A 17126-nucleotide genomic window follows, 5' to 3' on the forward strand; every position below is an offset into this window, starting at 1 on the left:
TCTGATAGATACGCGCATTGCGTCCGGTATAGATTTGATAGGGGAAGACCTGATCCAGGATCGGGTAAGGTTGAACCTCTACGTGTTGTATCACGAGTATCCACAGGTGTCTCCCCCAGCGGGTTAGGGGGTCAGAATATACCCGCAGTAGGTATGCCTGTCGTAAGAGGCGACTAAAATACAAGATTCAAAGGGCTGTGTAGCGCAACCCTTCAGGTTGCCAGCGCAATATATAGCTTCTCCAAACCCAATTGTCAACCTCACCTATCCGCGGCGAATCCCGTTTCACTAACAGACGAGGCTCTGGTGACCCCAAGCTCCTCATGGAACTTGGGGGTGGGGAAGGAGGGATGGCCTGAAGGTTTAATGTGGCCATATAAATTGTTCCCGAGATGGTCGGGCTAGCACCTTAATGGTGCTGTGTTATCGGAGCGTACCGGATCTGTACCCGGCAAAGGACCATCACATCGATAACACTCCCCAAAGCCTTCGGGGAGCAACCTTATCGCTACAACAACAACAAGGGTGGTGGATCAGAAAGCGCCGCCGATGGCGGAGAAAAACAGTACGCAGTTCCCAACCGGGCGGCCTAAATTACCGCCTAGTTAGTACCCCGGGCCTCTTCCGACCATTAGCGGGTCCACTGACACCTCCCGCCTTATAGTTGACGGTCCGGGCGGCAGTGGATCGGCCCTGATCGGGGGGTTTCGGCTCGTTTCCCATTTGCACTGGGATCCGGTTGCGGGTTGGTGGACTTTAAGGAGTTCGTAGCTTGTTTTAGTTGTAAATATATTTATAAAAATGAAATATAAAGTGATGATTTCTGACTTTTCCTGTCGGAGATCCCAGGCGAATATAGCGAGGACTGGTTTCCAGTTCGATTCCTATAATTCATAGAAGCCATCTATTGAAAACGGACAGAGCGCGCCATTCAGATGAATATGCGCACTGCGACCGGTATAGATTTGATATAGGATGACCTGATCCAGGATCGGGTAAGGTGGAACCTCTATGTGTTGTATCACGAGTATCCACAGGTGAGGGAGGTCTATCCTTTGGAGCGCAAAGCACCGCCCAAAATTAAAAAAAGTCGAATGGCCAAAAGATGGTTTAGTTTTCAAATACAGTCAACTTCAAATATAAAACAATGCGGAAACAAAATTTTAAAACTAAGCATTGCTTTAGCAATTTTTGAAAGTTTTATCTTGACATATGGTACAATAAATTCCATCAGGTCAGACCTAGGAACCGAGTATAAGAATGAGATATTTGCTTATAGAATTCTTAAATATTAAACAAGACTTCTCAACGGCGTACCATCACGAAACTGTTGCGAACAATTGAACGAAACCATCGGGCATTTAATGAATACCCGAACATACCTTAATGATACAAATTCTGATTGGGATATATATTTAAAGTACATCACATTTTTACATAACACAAAATCGATTACAGAATTCGATAGCAAGTATGATTGAAGTAAATAATATGGTTCTAATCCAAAAAGAACCACATGATAAACATGAAAGCATTTACAAGGGTCCATATGTCGTAAAACAAGTAAATCGTGTAAATGTAACCATATTTGATAGAGAAAAGAAAAAGTTCCAAATTATCCATATAAACAGAGGTAACATATACCGGTTTTTCCCAAAGGTACACTACACGCTCATAAACGGTACAAAAAGCTATATAATCATAATTTTCGAAAAAAATATATATATTGTTACGAATTTTACTTGCAAATCCCCTTATTTGCAATCCAATGCTAAGTTCAAATCACTAAACTGTTGAATAAATAACTTAAATTTGTAATAATGCAAAATGGCCTTTATTAAAGTACTTCACAATAACACTCAAACTGTGCAACGAATAGCTTGCTTAATAACCACACTGATTGATAGCTCAATGAAACTCTATTATTCAAAATAATACTGCTATTTCTCGCTAGAAATCGTCTTAATTGAAACTGCTTGACAACTCAAATCAAACTGAATTTTAGCGCATCTACATCTGTCGCCTTTTATACTCTTTGGTTTCCTCGTTAGCATTTTCTAGAATCCACTAGCATTGTCCATAGATCAGGCATCGGCATTTTGGTAATGCAGATGTGTTAGTGAGAGCGCGATAGTCGCGCACAGCACTTGATGCATCGGTTTGCTTAGTTCATTCGCTTATTAGCAAGCAACAATACATTTGTTATTATATTTTTAATGTGCAAAATGGGAACCAAAAGGTTTATACAATTAAATACATTGTATTTGCGCAAAAGGGTTGGTCAAGATTAAATATTTTTCGCTTGTGCGCACTGAAATAATTAACAAACGATCTTTGCTTGTTGCTTGCTAATAACATTCGTCAACATTGCGAGCGAAGCACACAATCAGTGTTGCTGCGCCAAATCATAGATTAGATTGATACGAATCTTGTTTACGTTCTCATATTTTCGCTCTCACGAGGTATTTATCTTCTAGTTGTTGCTGGCAACAATCACAGATAAATCCCTCGCGCCAGCTGAAGCGGGTGCCAGAACAAAAAATGTGCCAGCCAAAACGAAAAACGTGCCAAAAATTTTGGTAAACTTTAGTTTGACCTACAACTGTAGAATAGCGTTAAAAAATTATATAAAAAAGGAAAAAAAATACTTGTTTTAGTGTAAGTATTATTAGTTCGAAGGCGGAGGGTAAATATTATTTCCCATTCAAAAGTTATCACTAAAAACAGGTTTTGTAAATATGAACTCCCGATGCAACCAGTCCATTTTGATCACAGAACCTGGAACGCCAGACATGTAGGATAAGCCCTATCCATTAAATAATGTTAACTATTATATCATAGGTTCGATTTACTGAAATTTCAAAAGAATATATGGTTTTCACTGCGGGTTAATTGCGTTACAATATTTGACTAACTAATTTAATCGAAATGTTAGTTTTACTTAGATTTGTTTATATTTAACTCTAACTAGTCGTATTATTGTAAAATAACTTTAAGGAAATAAATATTTTACGACTATCATTTTATTAAATGATTGAAACTATAATCGCCGATATGTATGTCAAAAATCCGCATTTTCAGATCTATTCATTTTTGTTTGGAGTGGCATCATTGTTAAATGTTATAAAAAATGTGCATTTTGACAGCGCTCTCTCGAAACAAAGAGTTGCAAATCCATTCATCTATGCGCCAAATGCTCAGTAACTACTAAACTAAAGAGAATAACAATATGTGTGAATTGAGTGTGCACAATTGTGCTACTAAATGCCGATGCCTGATGTAGATACATAATGATTGAATTATTGATGTGCATTCACGTCACTGCTTAGCATCGGCTTAGAGACGGCAGCACTCCTTAGTTTTGCTAATATTCGTAACAATATATTAGACTGTGTCGATTTATTAACCTATGTCGCGCCATTGATTTTTCGATAGGATTTGGGCTCAGGAAAAAAAGTTCCACTACGCATACCCAAAAAAATAATTTTCGAGCCTGCAAAAAAAATGACGAAAGGGTAAATTTTTCGAGCAAAACACTCCCCAAAACCCAAAAAATATTTTTTTCCAAAAACTGTTATCACCAACGTTTTTACAACAGTTTTTTGAAAAAAAAAAAAAATATAAAATAAAAAACAGGTAGGTACTTTGTGTGAGGATGCAAAGTTTCAGGTTTTTTGTGGTCTGTGTATAAAAACTATGACTACGAATCACGTATTTCAAAAATATATGACGTAAACGTAACTATTTGATGAAATTTGATGCATTTTGAAGCTTCTAGCCGTAAAAAAGGGGCAAAAATGACAGTTTATATGAAGTATATAATATATATACCACCGATCTCTATGATTTTTTCAGACAACAACATATGCTATATACGTAAGCATTCGTTGAAATTTGAAGCCTCTAGCTCTTAAAATAGGGCAGTAATTACGAAAAGTTTCTTATCTGAACAATCGGTTGTGGGGGATATATACTATATATATGACCGATCTCATCAATTTCTTCAGGCAACAATATGTGCTATACACGTAAGCATTTGGTGAAATTTTTTGAAGCTTCTAGCTGTTAAAATGGGGCTAAAATTGCGAAAATATATATATATATATACTTTATATACCACCATATATATACTATATATACCACCGATCTTTATGATTTTTTCAGACAAAAATATATGCTATATACGTAAGCATTCGTTGAAATTTGAAGCCTCTAGCTCTTAAAATAGGGCAGTAATTACGAAAAGTTTCTTATCTGAACAATCGGTTGTGCGGGATATATACTATATATACGACCGATCTCATCAATTTTTTCAGTCAACAATATGTGCAATATACGAAATTATATGGTGAAGTTTGAAGCTTCAATCTGTTAAATTGAGTAAGATATGACAAAAATCCTCTTTTTCTGAAAAATCGGTTGTATGGAGGATATATGCTATAGTGGTCCGATCCGGCCGACAAATGTCTAATCGTACACCCAAATACACCGACTCACCAAATTTTATCAAGATATCTCAAAAATTGAGGGACTAGTTTGCATACAAACAGACAGACGGCCAGACGGACATGGCTAAATCAACTCAGCTCTTCATCCTGATTATTTCGGTATACTTAATGGTGGGTCTATCTATTTTCTTTTAAGGACTTACAATTTTGGGTTTCGTGACGAAATTAATATACCATTTAATTTTCATGAAAGGTATAATTATAAGTTTCTGACCTTATTATAATTATAAGCATATATAAAATACAAAAAAAGAAATTAAATCCAAATGAAAAAGCTTCAAAATATAATAAAGTAGATATAAAACAAAAAAAAATTCAAAATAAGAATTTGAATTGTATAATTTGGAAAACTGAAAAGTGACACAATTACATATGTATAGGATGGAGAAAATTCCATATGAAATTGTATTGTTTGCAAAAAAACAAGTCTTAATCCAATGTTGAGTAAAAAAAAAAAAAACCAAAACGAATTCGGAAACTATATTTATAGTCACAATTTTGATAATCATAATTTGTTCAGTTAAACCGTATTTCTAATTACTATATACTAAAAATATCTTAGGGTAGCAAGTAAGTTAATAGTAAATAAAATAATTTTTATATATTATATAAGTTATTGGTATTTTACAAATTGGAACATAAGCTGAGTCTGGTTGCTTTAGCACGCTTAAAATATATTTTCATAGACGAACGAATTTAAAATAAATGAGGAAGGAGTCTCTTATTAGTAATCAAAGGTAAATTCGTTCACCTTAAAAATATCTATCTTAATTTTTCCTTCGTTTAGCTTCAAAAATTCGCTTTTAAAAATATATATTAAAAAAATATATGTGGCCCGGCCTATGAAAATGTGGCTTATGACTCAAAAAAGAAACAGCTGTTAAAGATAAACAATGCATTCTTCTTCTTTTTTTTAGTCATAAGCCACCTTTTCATAGGCCGGGTCACATATATTGAAAAAATTGTACATAAAAAACTTTTCAAGTGAACTATTAAATTCAGCAAAATTTGTTTGTATTGCAAATGTAATTCTGGGTAAAATCTCTCGTTACTTGCAAGTACTATTAGTACTTACATATATTAATGGCAGGAGCTGATCACCTTGCCAAATTCTTCTTTCTTAAAGGAGGGTGATGTAATGGATCAGTAAAACACGCCCTTACGTTTGTTCCAATTTTTAACGCATTCCTATCGGGCATAAAACGAACTTATTGCGTAAATGGATATTCAATATAAAATTAAATTTCTACATAAGAGGATACGATTTTGGCAAATTATAACCTCATTTTTATAAAGCAAAAAAAATTTTTTTTTTTTCAAAACAGGTAAATAAATTGGATTCGGGAGTCTTGATTTGATCGAGCCGGGCGAGTATTCTAGGGAGCGTATTGGCGGATCCTCGACATCAAAACCATGGAGCGTAAGTAACGCTGGATCACTCCGCCAGTAAATTTATTTAATTCTTCATTTAAGGTAAGCGAAAAATTAATGAGGAGAAACGGGAGAACCGCGTAAGAGTGGGGTTTGAGCGAGGACAGGAACCCCTTGAAATTTTATGAGTTACGACAGGTCAACTGATGCTTCTAATAATGTGGAGAGGGATGGAAGAGGCCGAATGGGTGCCGGCTAAGAAGCCAATGTCATCTGTCCGCAAATAGTCATTCAATTCTACAAGGCGCGTCTCACCTGGAGTTCTGACGAGGCTGACATTTCACAAGGTGGCGACCTGGCCAAGTGAGGCAGATTAATACCCCCCCCCCCTTGTTTTTTGTACCGATTAAGTACAAAGAATGAATTGTGATGTTTTTTTTTTTTTGATTTTAAATAAGTTGCAACATGAAAGATCATGTAGATCTAGGTTTAATTGTCTTAATTACAATATAAGAAGTATTTAATTTTTAATTTAATTTAAAAAAAATATATACCGCGTGTTTGAATCGAGCTCAAGGCCTAACAATAATTATTTTATCATTATTATTGTTATAATATATTTTTTCTTAATTGAAAAAATTTTTAAATTAGAATAGAAGAAAATGTTTTCTTTCTTCTTTGAATCGAGCTCAAGGCCTAACAATAATTATTTTATCATTATTATTGTTATAATATATTTTTTCTTAATTGAAAAAATTTTTAAATTAGAATAGAAGAAAGAAAAAATTTTCTTCTATTCTTCTAATTTAAAAATTTTTTCAATTAAGAAAAAATATATTATAACAATAATAATGCTAAAATAATTATTGTTAGGCCTTGAGCTCGATTCAAACTCGCGATCTTACAAATCAGTAGGCCGATATAACAACAAAAATTTATAAATATATACCGTTCATATAGTAAGCTGGATTCTCACTCCGCGCATAAGGTTGAAGTCCTGTTTAATAACATCACGCGTTATGTATATGGTGTGCCCAGGTTCGATCATATTTCCCCCTGGAGACACCGTCTCCTTGGTTGTGGCATCTTAAATTATTTGAAGGCAAGGAATTGCATATTTTTATTTAAACTCATGATGTCGGACACGCCGAACTATTTGCATACAAAATTAGTTTTTACTAGGTCAGCTCGTCTAAGTGACTTAATTGTACCACAATTTAACTCGGTAACATCAGCAAGACTTTTTTTCGTCAACACTATTCGTCTTTGGAACTCCATTCCGTCAAGTATAAGGAATAAGTTAAACAAAAGCAACTTTAAACAAACGCCTTATGCATATTTCAGTAGCCTTACTCCAGGAACATAGAAGAATGGCCAGCTATCTCTTTATGTTGAAACCGTCAGTTGTAGTTTAAAATTTTATTTTATTACTATTAATTTTTTTTTTGTTTAACTCTAACTTTTACTTTTTAATTTTTATAAATCGCAAGCTTTATTTTAATGTGAATTTGTTTATGAATGCTGTTGTGCTATAAAAGATTTAAGAATCTTATTGTACTGATATATATTGAAATAAATGCAATGCAATACAATACAATACATCAACAAGTGGAACCAACCGCAACGTGGAGTGTCACGTTGGAGAGAACTCCAAGCGTTCTAAAAATTGTGGAAGTGTGGATAGTGTGTACGGAGTAGAACAGGCAATCCCTGTGGACTGCGTCCATTTTGCGCTGCCATATCAAATATTAATTTTTATTTTTTTCTTATAGGGTAGAAGGGGGAGGCTTCGACATGAGGGAGGCTTCGACATTTTCAAATTTGGCTCGCATTATAAATGCTATTTCTTTCATTCCAAGTATGAACAGCGGCGAAGTTGAGTTCGATGCTTGCATATGAATTGATCAGTGATTGATTGAACGCGGTAGTGAATAGAACATTTTTTTTACTTTTGGTAAGTGTACATATAAAAAAATGGGTGCAAGTATTAGTGTGTAAAAAGTGCAAATTAGGACGTATAGGTTTCGTTTTTTGCCAAATAATATTATATTAGAAGTGTGATTTGGTGCTTTTGATGATGTTTTAAGAAACATGAGCAAATATATTTTTAGCGGAAAACTTGAAACAAGTGCACGAGGGAGGATTCGACAAGGTTTTTTGGGAGGTTTCGACAAATTGTCGAAGCCTCCCTTCGGTTCAATTTTACTAAGAAAATAATATTTTGCAGCTATCAAGATGCCGAATGTGTATAAAAGGAAGTATCCTGACAGAGTGATCGACGATGATAATATGGAAAAAGCCCTGGAGGATGTTAAGAAAAAGAAAGAAACCCCTTCAAGTGCTGCTCGCAAATATGGAATGAAGCGAACAATTCTTATATCTCGATTGTCAAAGCAGAAAACAAATATGGGAGTTTTAAAAGATTTTCAATCAAAGTTTTCGTCGAACCAAGTTCTTACGGCATCGCAAGAAAGAGATTTGGCAGCTTATTTTAAAAAATGTTCAAATGTGCATCACGGACTAACTTACGATCTAGCCAGACGATTCGTTTGCGAATTCGTGTCTATATACAAAATAAAACATCCAGCAAACTGGGAAAAGGAAAAGAGAGCTGGGGTAGATTGGCTGAAGTGTTTCATGTATAGAAATAATGAAATAAGTCTACGAAAACCTGAAAACACCAGCATATTGCGCATTTCTGGATTTTCCGAGGAAGCGGTTTCAATTTTTTTTTCAAACTTAAAAAAAGTATACGAATCACACAACTTTACTTCTGATCGAATATACAACGTATATGAGACTGGAATAACTACTGTGTTAGATTCTCCTAAAGTAAGCATTGGTTTGGTTTTATGTTTGAAATATACCTAATGTTAGTACATATGTATATAAAAATTCCAAGGTTATTGCTGAGAAGGGAAAGCGAACGGTGTCTCAAGTCGCATCCGCAGAGCGGGGAACTTTAATAACTATGGTAGGGATTGTCAGCGGATCTGGTAACCATATTCCACCGATTTACGTTTTTCCCCGGAAGCGAATGAACCCGAATTTTCTTAGTGGATCAGTGCCAGGCTCAAAAGCACTTTTATCGAAGAACGGATGGATGAACTCAGAGCTTTTCATAGATGTGCTTATCCATATTAGAGGCTGCGCTCGCTGCACTATCGACGATCCTATACTGCTTTTGATGGACAATCATGTTTCGCACTGTAGCCTAGACAGCATCATTTATAGCCGCGATAACGGAATATGTTTAGTTTCTTTTCCACCACATACCTCCCATAAACTTCAACCACTAGATGTCTCAGTTTTTGGACCTTTAAAAAAATTTTGTAAACAATCCTTTAACGATTTTATGGTGAATAATCCTGGAAAGAAAATAGACATTTCACATATCGCAGAGCTCACAAAAAATCCATTTTTGAGAGCTTTTTCTCCCGAAAACATTGTAAAAGGATTTTCAGCCACTGGGATATTTCCATACAATTCATTAATCTTTCCTCAGTCAGACTTTTCCCACTCCGAAATCGAATTAAACTCTGATAGTGCCGCCGAAAGCCACGAAGTCGAGTGCTTGTCGTCCGAGATTATTCAGAAGCCGTCATCTGAGCCGAATTGTTTTTCTCCAGAAGTTATCCGTCCAATTCCTGTATTGAGAAAAAAGAAAATCTTCCCAAAAAACCAAGGAAAGTCGAGAATTTATACGGATTCTCCAGAAAAGTTACGCTTAGAGGAATTGAAAAAGCAAAGCATTGATAAATTGAAGTTACCGAAACTAAAATTGTGGAAGAAAGTCAAAGCATTGCGAAATCCAAAAGCTAAGAAACACCGAAAAATAAGTTTCTCATCATCTAGTGAAAACACTTCCTATAGCTTGGCTGATTCTGATAACTCATTTGACTTTGGTGAGGATCTCAGCAGCGAGCAAACGGCATTGGAGGTTGCTGAAGAAATTCATATTGAGGACAAAGATCCTATGAAGGAGCAACTATCTGTGGAGAACGAAATGCAAATCGAGGAAAACAGATTTGTACTGGTTAAATTCACAGACAAAGCCGATTTCTTTTATATTGGTGTAGTCGTAGAAGTGGGAAGTACTACGTGCATAGTCAAATTTCTTAGACGGCAGCTCAAAACACAGCTATTTTATGAACCGATTATTGAAGACAAAAGCTTGGTTTCAAAGCAGGACATATTGCGTACTTTGCCAACACCTGAACATCCACCAGGAACTTCACGAGCGCACAGCAAATTTATTTTTAACTGCGACTTCTCGAATTTAGATGTGCGTTAAAATATGTAATGTTATAAGTAATTTTAATGGATAAAATGTATTTATGAATTGAAATGAGTGAATTGCATTGAATTAAATGTTATAAGTAGTGCTAATGGATAAGATGTATTTTTGAATTGAAATATAAAACACATAGTATGCAAATTAGTTTGAAATATTTATTATACGGAATATATTTTCCAAAAATTCCACTTAAAATTCATATTTTACTTATATGTTTTACAAGTGTCGAAACCTCCCCTTCACTGTCGAAGGGTCCCAAGTAACGACAAGTTGGGAGTGTCATAAACATGCATAAAATCAATAACTATGAAAGAAAATAACTGCTTCGTACTCCAGTTTCTCTAAAAACAGCATTGTCTGTTAACCTGTCGAAGCCTCCCCCTTCTACCCTAATGTAAGAATTAAGCGTCCATACCAGAGGTCTGCTTTGAGTACTAATAAAATTAGTGCACTTAAGGCTCCATTACTGATACTTAGCATAGACTTGACTTGGCTTGCGAACGGTCACTTACAGTTCTGTTAAATTAACATTGCATGTTACTGATTACTCAAAACTTAACTTGACTTAGAAGTCTGTTGAATTTTGATTTTCTATGTAAGTTCTAAGTGACGTTTACATTTTAAGATGCCATTTGTTTCCATTTCATTTTGACATTTTGTCATACAAATTGACATTTATTTAAAAATAAATTTCAACGCTGATTATGATGCCAGATATTATGCGCCAAGTGGAGTATAATCGTGGCTAAGTTGCCAAGTTTACGCCAAGTCAAGTCAAGTCTATGCTAAGTATCAGTAATGGGGGCTTTAGTCATGAGCCAAAAAATTGTGTCTAATAGCGTTTTCTTTTCTGGCTACAGTGTTACGCTTTTTGTACGCCGCGCAAGGGTTGTTGTTCTATTCTAAAAAACAGGCAACGCCTTTACGGGGTATTTCGTTCTTTTGTGAAAATTGTTGTTTGCTCGCAACGCAAAAGCGTTACACTTTTACCCTGTATAAAATGGCGGTGTGGCATTGCAACTCTATGAAACTCTCAATTCGCTCTTGAGTCCCACATATACTCTGTTAATATGAGTGCAGATCACCTACCAGATTGTGCATTCACGAGTTCAAAATTGCTTCGTTCTGCGCAGCTACGTCACAGTTGAGTGTTTGAGCGAATGAAAGAAAGAGAAAAAAAAAACAAGAGCTAAAGAAAGATTACGTAAGAATTGCCCATAAAAAAGAGATGATCTAATGTTTACATGCGCAATGCGCAATCTTCTTGCGTGATTTGTGATATGAGTGAATATGGTGAGATGAAATGTTCTTTGTATGCACTATAAATGTTTACAATTTTCTCGGGTAGGAGTAACACTATTAAGGCTTTACCATTTACTTAGGCAACAATTTATTTCAGAAAAGAAAACGCTATAAATGTGAACTTAGTCAAGTACAGACAAATACTATGAGTGACTAGCACATAAAATAGAAAATACATACGAGTGCCCCGCAACACATATGTCCCATACATAGATGACATTGTTGACTATAAACTGAAATCATAGTCGCTTTAACTCAGTAGCATGTTGGTTTCGTGTGTAATACACTGTATACTTCGTTTATTATCGGTTTTTCTTTAGCGCTGTATTCAGTTTAGTTTCGTGTAAATCGTTGAGTTGCTAGCGTCAGAAGACTGAAATGACTATATTCATTTTATTGTACTGTTAGTCATACTGATTCAAATTAGTGCAAAGCCGGCCAAAAGTTGCACATTGTGCAATTTGAGTTCGTACTTTCACACCGACACTAACGATGTGTGATCACGATCGTTTGCTTTCGCTTGTCACTAACTAAAATCAACAGTGAATGCAAAAGGAAAAGTCCATGCTACTTTTTGGCACATAACAAAACAATATGCTGCAATGCTAATGTGACTTTTAATACGTTTTAGTTAGTATTATTAAGTGCCTTTGAACATACATATTTTTTAAAACTTTATAATGTGAAAATATTTTTATTTGTACATTGTTTTATAGTTCTTTGTGCGAGCCAAACATTGCACATAGTATAATTTGAGTTCGTCTTTTCACATATTTTCATGTTTGAATCTACATATAATTGTGAGGCTGCATCCTCAAAAATGAAAATAATTCAAACCCATTGGCGTAATTCTATAAGTGATAGCCATCTGCTAGACCTGATGTGAATAAAATTACATGGCAAGGAAATAAATATTGACAATCTAATATAAGTAACTTTTTATACGTTCTACTTAGTTTTATTAATTTTTATTTTTATTGAATAACTTTATGTTTTGAAAATATATATTTATATCTTTACATTTACTTTGTTTTATAGTTCTTTCTTAATGAAAAATTGAATTTTTTTAAGTAAATTTTGCATTGAAGGAACACCATACCTCCTTTTATAAAAAAGTTTTATCTGGCTAGCTCGACCTTCGCGTTCTTAGTTATACGAATATAAGTAAATATAGTCAGGCTTAGCTTGAAATCAAATAACCAAAGTCCTTTTTAATTCCAAACTTCACAGTCCACATTTTCTTTTAGCACACTGTGGGGAGTTGTCACTCAATTTTTACACACACTTATGCAATTGTTTTAGTATTTGTGTGGCCGGCTCTGAATTAGTGTTTTCGTATAACACAGTTGACTTTCTTGCTCAATAAGTCGATTGAGTACTGAACTGCTTCGTGGCTTATGAGCGGTTATTCATTTTACGAAGCATGACTATGTAACACTGATGACCTGATATGAAACTTCTCGCTCTCTGAGAGCGCGTGAAAATGTGCATTTTTTATGATATTGGCCATAGATGCCATCATGCTCAAAATCAAATTTGGGCATTTCAGAAAAACTTTGGGTTATTTTACATGGTAAAGGTTTAATTTATGATTTTCACCGAAAATTTACTCAAGATTGTCAAATTAGATATTAAGAAAATCGAATGTTTGTCAGCATTAAAAATACGAAGAAAAAAGTAACTCTTCTTCATCCGTGGAAAATTTATCAGTGACAACACCTTTCATCGAAGGGCTGCACACGAAGCGGGTTTTGGTAGCAACTTTCGATTGGTGAAAAAGTCAGCTTCTTAGTCTTGGCATTGATGTAAATGCATGCATAAAGGCCATGTTTTTGTGGAGCGTTGCGACATTCCATTTTTGACAGCTGAGATAAATTGTACGTATAGGTTAACGCAACATGTTTAATTAACAGCATTTGCGGACGACAGCGCAGATACTTCGCCAAGTGATGTAATTTCGTAATTTCTTATACATTCTTTGCGTTTTTTATTGTATGTGGATATACATATGTATGTATGTACATAAAAGTTTTGGTCGCATCAAAGTGAAAAAAGGGGCTAGCCGTTCATTGTTATCTTATGGCTGTGCCAGAGCAACAAAGCAAAGCAACGCAATCGAAATATATCATTTCATATTTTTTCACTTACCTACCACAACATATTTCTACAAAACTTTGCCTTTTTTATAAATTTTAATGAGTTTTTATCAGCTTACTTGCTGATTTATTTGAAAATAATGAAACCGAACGGATTTCTTGGAGTTTTTTTTTTGCGTATTTTAGGCAACTCTATAGCTATCTGATTTCAAGACCCATTCTTGGAAACGAACGAACTTTTGTTTACAATTGAATGAACAGACAGCTGATTTCAAGCCCCATTCCTGGAAACGAATTGAGAGAGAATGAATGTTTCGTATCAGGTCATCAGTGCTATGTAAATGTGTTTTAGTGGATATAAGTGCTCGATATTCTTGTTCTGTAATTTTTTAAATATACAAATGTACATGTTAACTTTTACTATAATTTCATAAAGAAGTTTCCTTGTAAATTTGCCTAACGACCATCTACATACATATCAGAGAACAGCAAAAATCGAACACAACAACTTTCGATTACATTCGGCAACATGATCATGTTCAATGATCCAACTTGCTTAAACGAACATAATTGACATTAATTTAAAATCAACCAACTTATTGCATGCGTGAATATAATCAATTATGGCGTTTGCTCGTTTGCCTCAACCGCGATTACATTCATCGGAATGAAAAGGCAAATATGAAAACTCCATGCGTCTGAATATTTGCATGATTCTTCTGCCCTTACGTCCCGGCGACAAGCTACATATAAACATACATATAAACATTGATTACGGTTTTTTGTTTGCCGAACTAAACGATACTAATTCTCGTGCTTTGATTTTAATATCCACATTTAAATAATGTTAAATTTACAGCATTTTTTCGAAGTACACATTTCCTATTTTGAAATATAATGCAAATTTGAAGTTATTTTCCATGTGGAAAACACATTATTATAATGTAATATTCACCCCTATTCTGCATTTCGATTACGTTCCCGTTCTACGCTCTGTTTAAGTCGAAGTTGGGTATTCTGCATTACGACGGAATCGTAACGAGAAGAGGAAGAGCAAATGATTTTTCGAAATGAGCTGTCTGTACGGAATGTGTGAACACTGGAACCAAATAAATTGAGGAAAATTTGTAAAAAAAAACACTGAAAAACGTTTATATTTTATTATCCAAGCCATTTTGTACAAAGAAAAGCAATAGAATATATTGTCGCAGTGTTATATTTTTTTGAATGAAGTGCTTTCATAATTGTAAGTGTGTTTTTGTCGTTCTTTTGGCCAATTCCCTGCCGCGGCCACCAAGTTTTGTTAAAACGGATTCCTGCATGAATATAGTTGACATTTTCTGAATTTTATGGATGCTAATTTCATTACACTGGCCTAAAATACTTTATAAAGATTTACTTATTCTTTCCGCAAGGATTGTTTACGTTTTCGCTTCACCTTCCTCTACTCCGGCAGCTTGCTTTGGCATATAACTGGACCCAACGAACAGACACAAATTATAGCTGTCTATTATAATGGAATCAATAGCCGCGGCATTATTTGTGGAGTTGGAAAGCAACGCATACGAAAATTGCCAGGCGAGAATGGAAAGGCAAATATTGCGAGATTTGTGTAATCCATTTGAGATGAGTGCCGAATTGTAAGAAATTTAACTTAAAAGTGGTAATTTTTAATGACTTATTTTCTTATTTAGGTTAAAAAAACTTTCGACTTAATAAGGATGCTTTCAAGTATGTGTAAGATACTTCTGCGGGGCAAATACGTCCAAGGACTTCGACACACATTGGGGATTAAGCACTAATTTCATTCAAAACCACTTACAGGTACGAAAAATCAACCGATTGCAACAATGTTTACACAGAAACATTGTATTTCGTAATCATCGTAATTGAATTCTGAAGACTCACATCGCTTGATTCTTCAAATTAATTTGTTTATTAAACAATTTGTTGCAAAATAGCCTATTCTTTGCAGAACTTTATATTATAATACGTATTTATGTATCATTTTCGTGACATACAATTTTTGCTCAATACCTAAGAGAATGATATACACTTTAAAAGACAGTAGGTATTGCTAATTGACACACGTTTTGCAAAATTAATTTGTTTAAACAATCTTTTAAAGAACATTTTGCAAAATTGTTTTTATTTTTTTATTTTTATTTTCTAATTGATTTTAAAAATCAGGCGATGTAAGTCTCTTCAGAATTCTATTACAAAAATTTCTGTACAAAAATGATAAAAATCGGTTAATATTTGTGATATGTAGGTGGTTTTGAAAAGTTCGTCCCCAATGTGCGACATCGACATGTTGTTTTTGACCTGGAAACATATAAAAAAACAGTCATCATCAAGCCTTTTACGTTTCTTAGCAAGTTTTACTTACATTTTTGTTAAAACTCGGTTATAAATTAATAAAAAAATAAAAAAAAATATTTTTCCGCCAACTAATTTGCAACTTAGAAAAACGGAACTACGATGTTGTTGTTGTTGTTGTAGCGATTAGGTTACTCCCCGAAGGCTTTGGGGAGTGTTATCGATGTGATGGTCCTTTGTCGGATACAGATCTGATACGCTCCGGTAACACAGCACCATTAAGGTGCTGGCCCGACCATCTCGGGAACGATTTATATGGCCACATTGAACCTTCAGGCCATCCCTCCCTCCCCACCCCCAAGTTCCATGAGGAGCTTGGGGTCGCCAGAGCCTCGTCTGTTAGTGAAACGGGATTCGCCGCTCGAAGGTGAGGTTGACAATTGGGTTGGAGAAACTATATGTTGCGCTACACAACCCCTTGAATCCCACGGAACTACGATCGAAATGCAGAATACACAAAATCGAACGATTCGAAGTTGGATCGAAAGAGATTGGAACACAGAATACGAAAACTGCCAAATCGAAAAAATTCCAATCCAAGTCGAAATGCAGAATAGGGGTGATTACATTTTTTTTTCATATCAAAAACACATTTCAAATTATTTGATAAATGAAAAAATAATGTGTTTTTCACATTTTCAAATGTAAAAAACACATTAGTGTTTTTTCCGTGTAGATATGACTTTTTTAAAAAAAAATTTTTTTCTATGCGATCAGTTTCTTTATTTTGAATTTTATATTCGTATACGTTAGATCTCATGCATAGGCTCAAACAGCATGAATTCTACTTATTCCTGAAGGAGGTCTTCGGTTTTTTTTTATCAATTTATCTATGATTAATATTACATGAATGTGATTCTGTGGCTTTTCCTAATGTTCACATGTTGTTGAAAATCTTGCGTACGCTTCCAGTAACAACAGCAACGAACGAGAGATCTTTCAACTCTTGGCTGATTAAAAACTATTTGAGAAACACGATAAGTGAAAATCGATTGAATGGCTGTGCATGACTAAGCATCCACCGTGATCAAATTGTTACCGTTGATGAAGTTTTAGATGAAATGGCAAAGAAAAGCCGCCGCATGCGCTTGAGTTTTTAATGTAACCTTTTTCATATCATATCCTAAATAATTCTAATGTTAAAGCTAAAGACAACTTTTTTTTTTTTATTTA

General features: G+C 34.7%; 1 long non-coding RNA gene across 1 annotated transcript; it reads left to right on the forward strand.

The window, feature by feature from the left end:
- Nucleotides 1-14679: 14679 nt before the first annotated feature.
- On the forward strand, nt 14680-16282 carry LOC137234293 (uncharacterized). Its single transcript, XR_010947801.1, has 3 exons — nt 14680-14820; nt 14990-15214; nt 15269-16282. It is a non-coding gene; the product is annotated as an uncharacterized lncRNA (long non-coding RNA).
- Nucleotides 16283-17126: the final 844 nt, after the last annotated feature.

This window comes from Eurosta solidaginis, chromosome 1 (assembly GCF_040869045.1).
Source record: "Eurosta solidaginis isolate ZX-2024a chromosome 1, ASM4086904v1, whole genome shotgun sequence".
In the NCBI taxonomy this organism is placed as follows: Eukaryota; Metazoa; Arthropoda; class Insecta; order Diptera; family Tephritidae; genus Eurosta; species Eurosta solidaginis.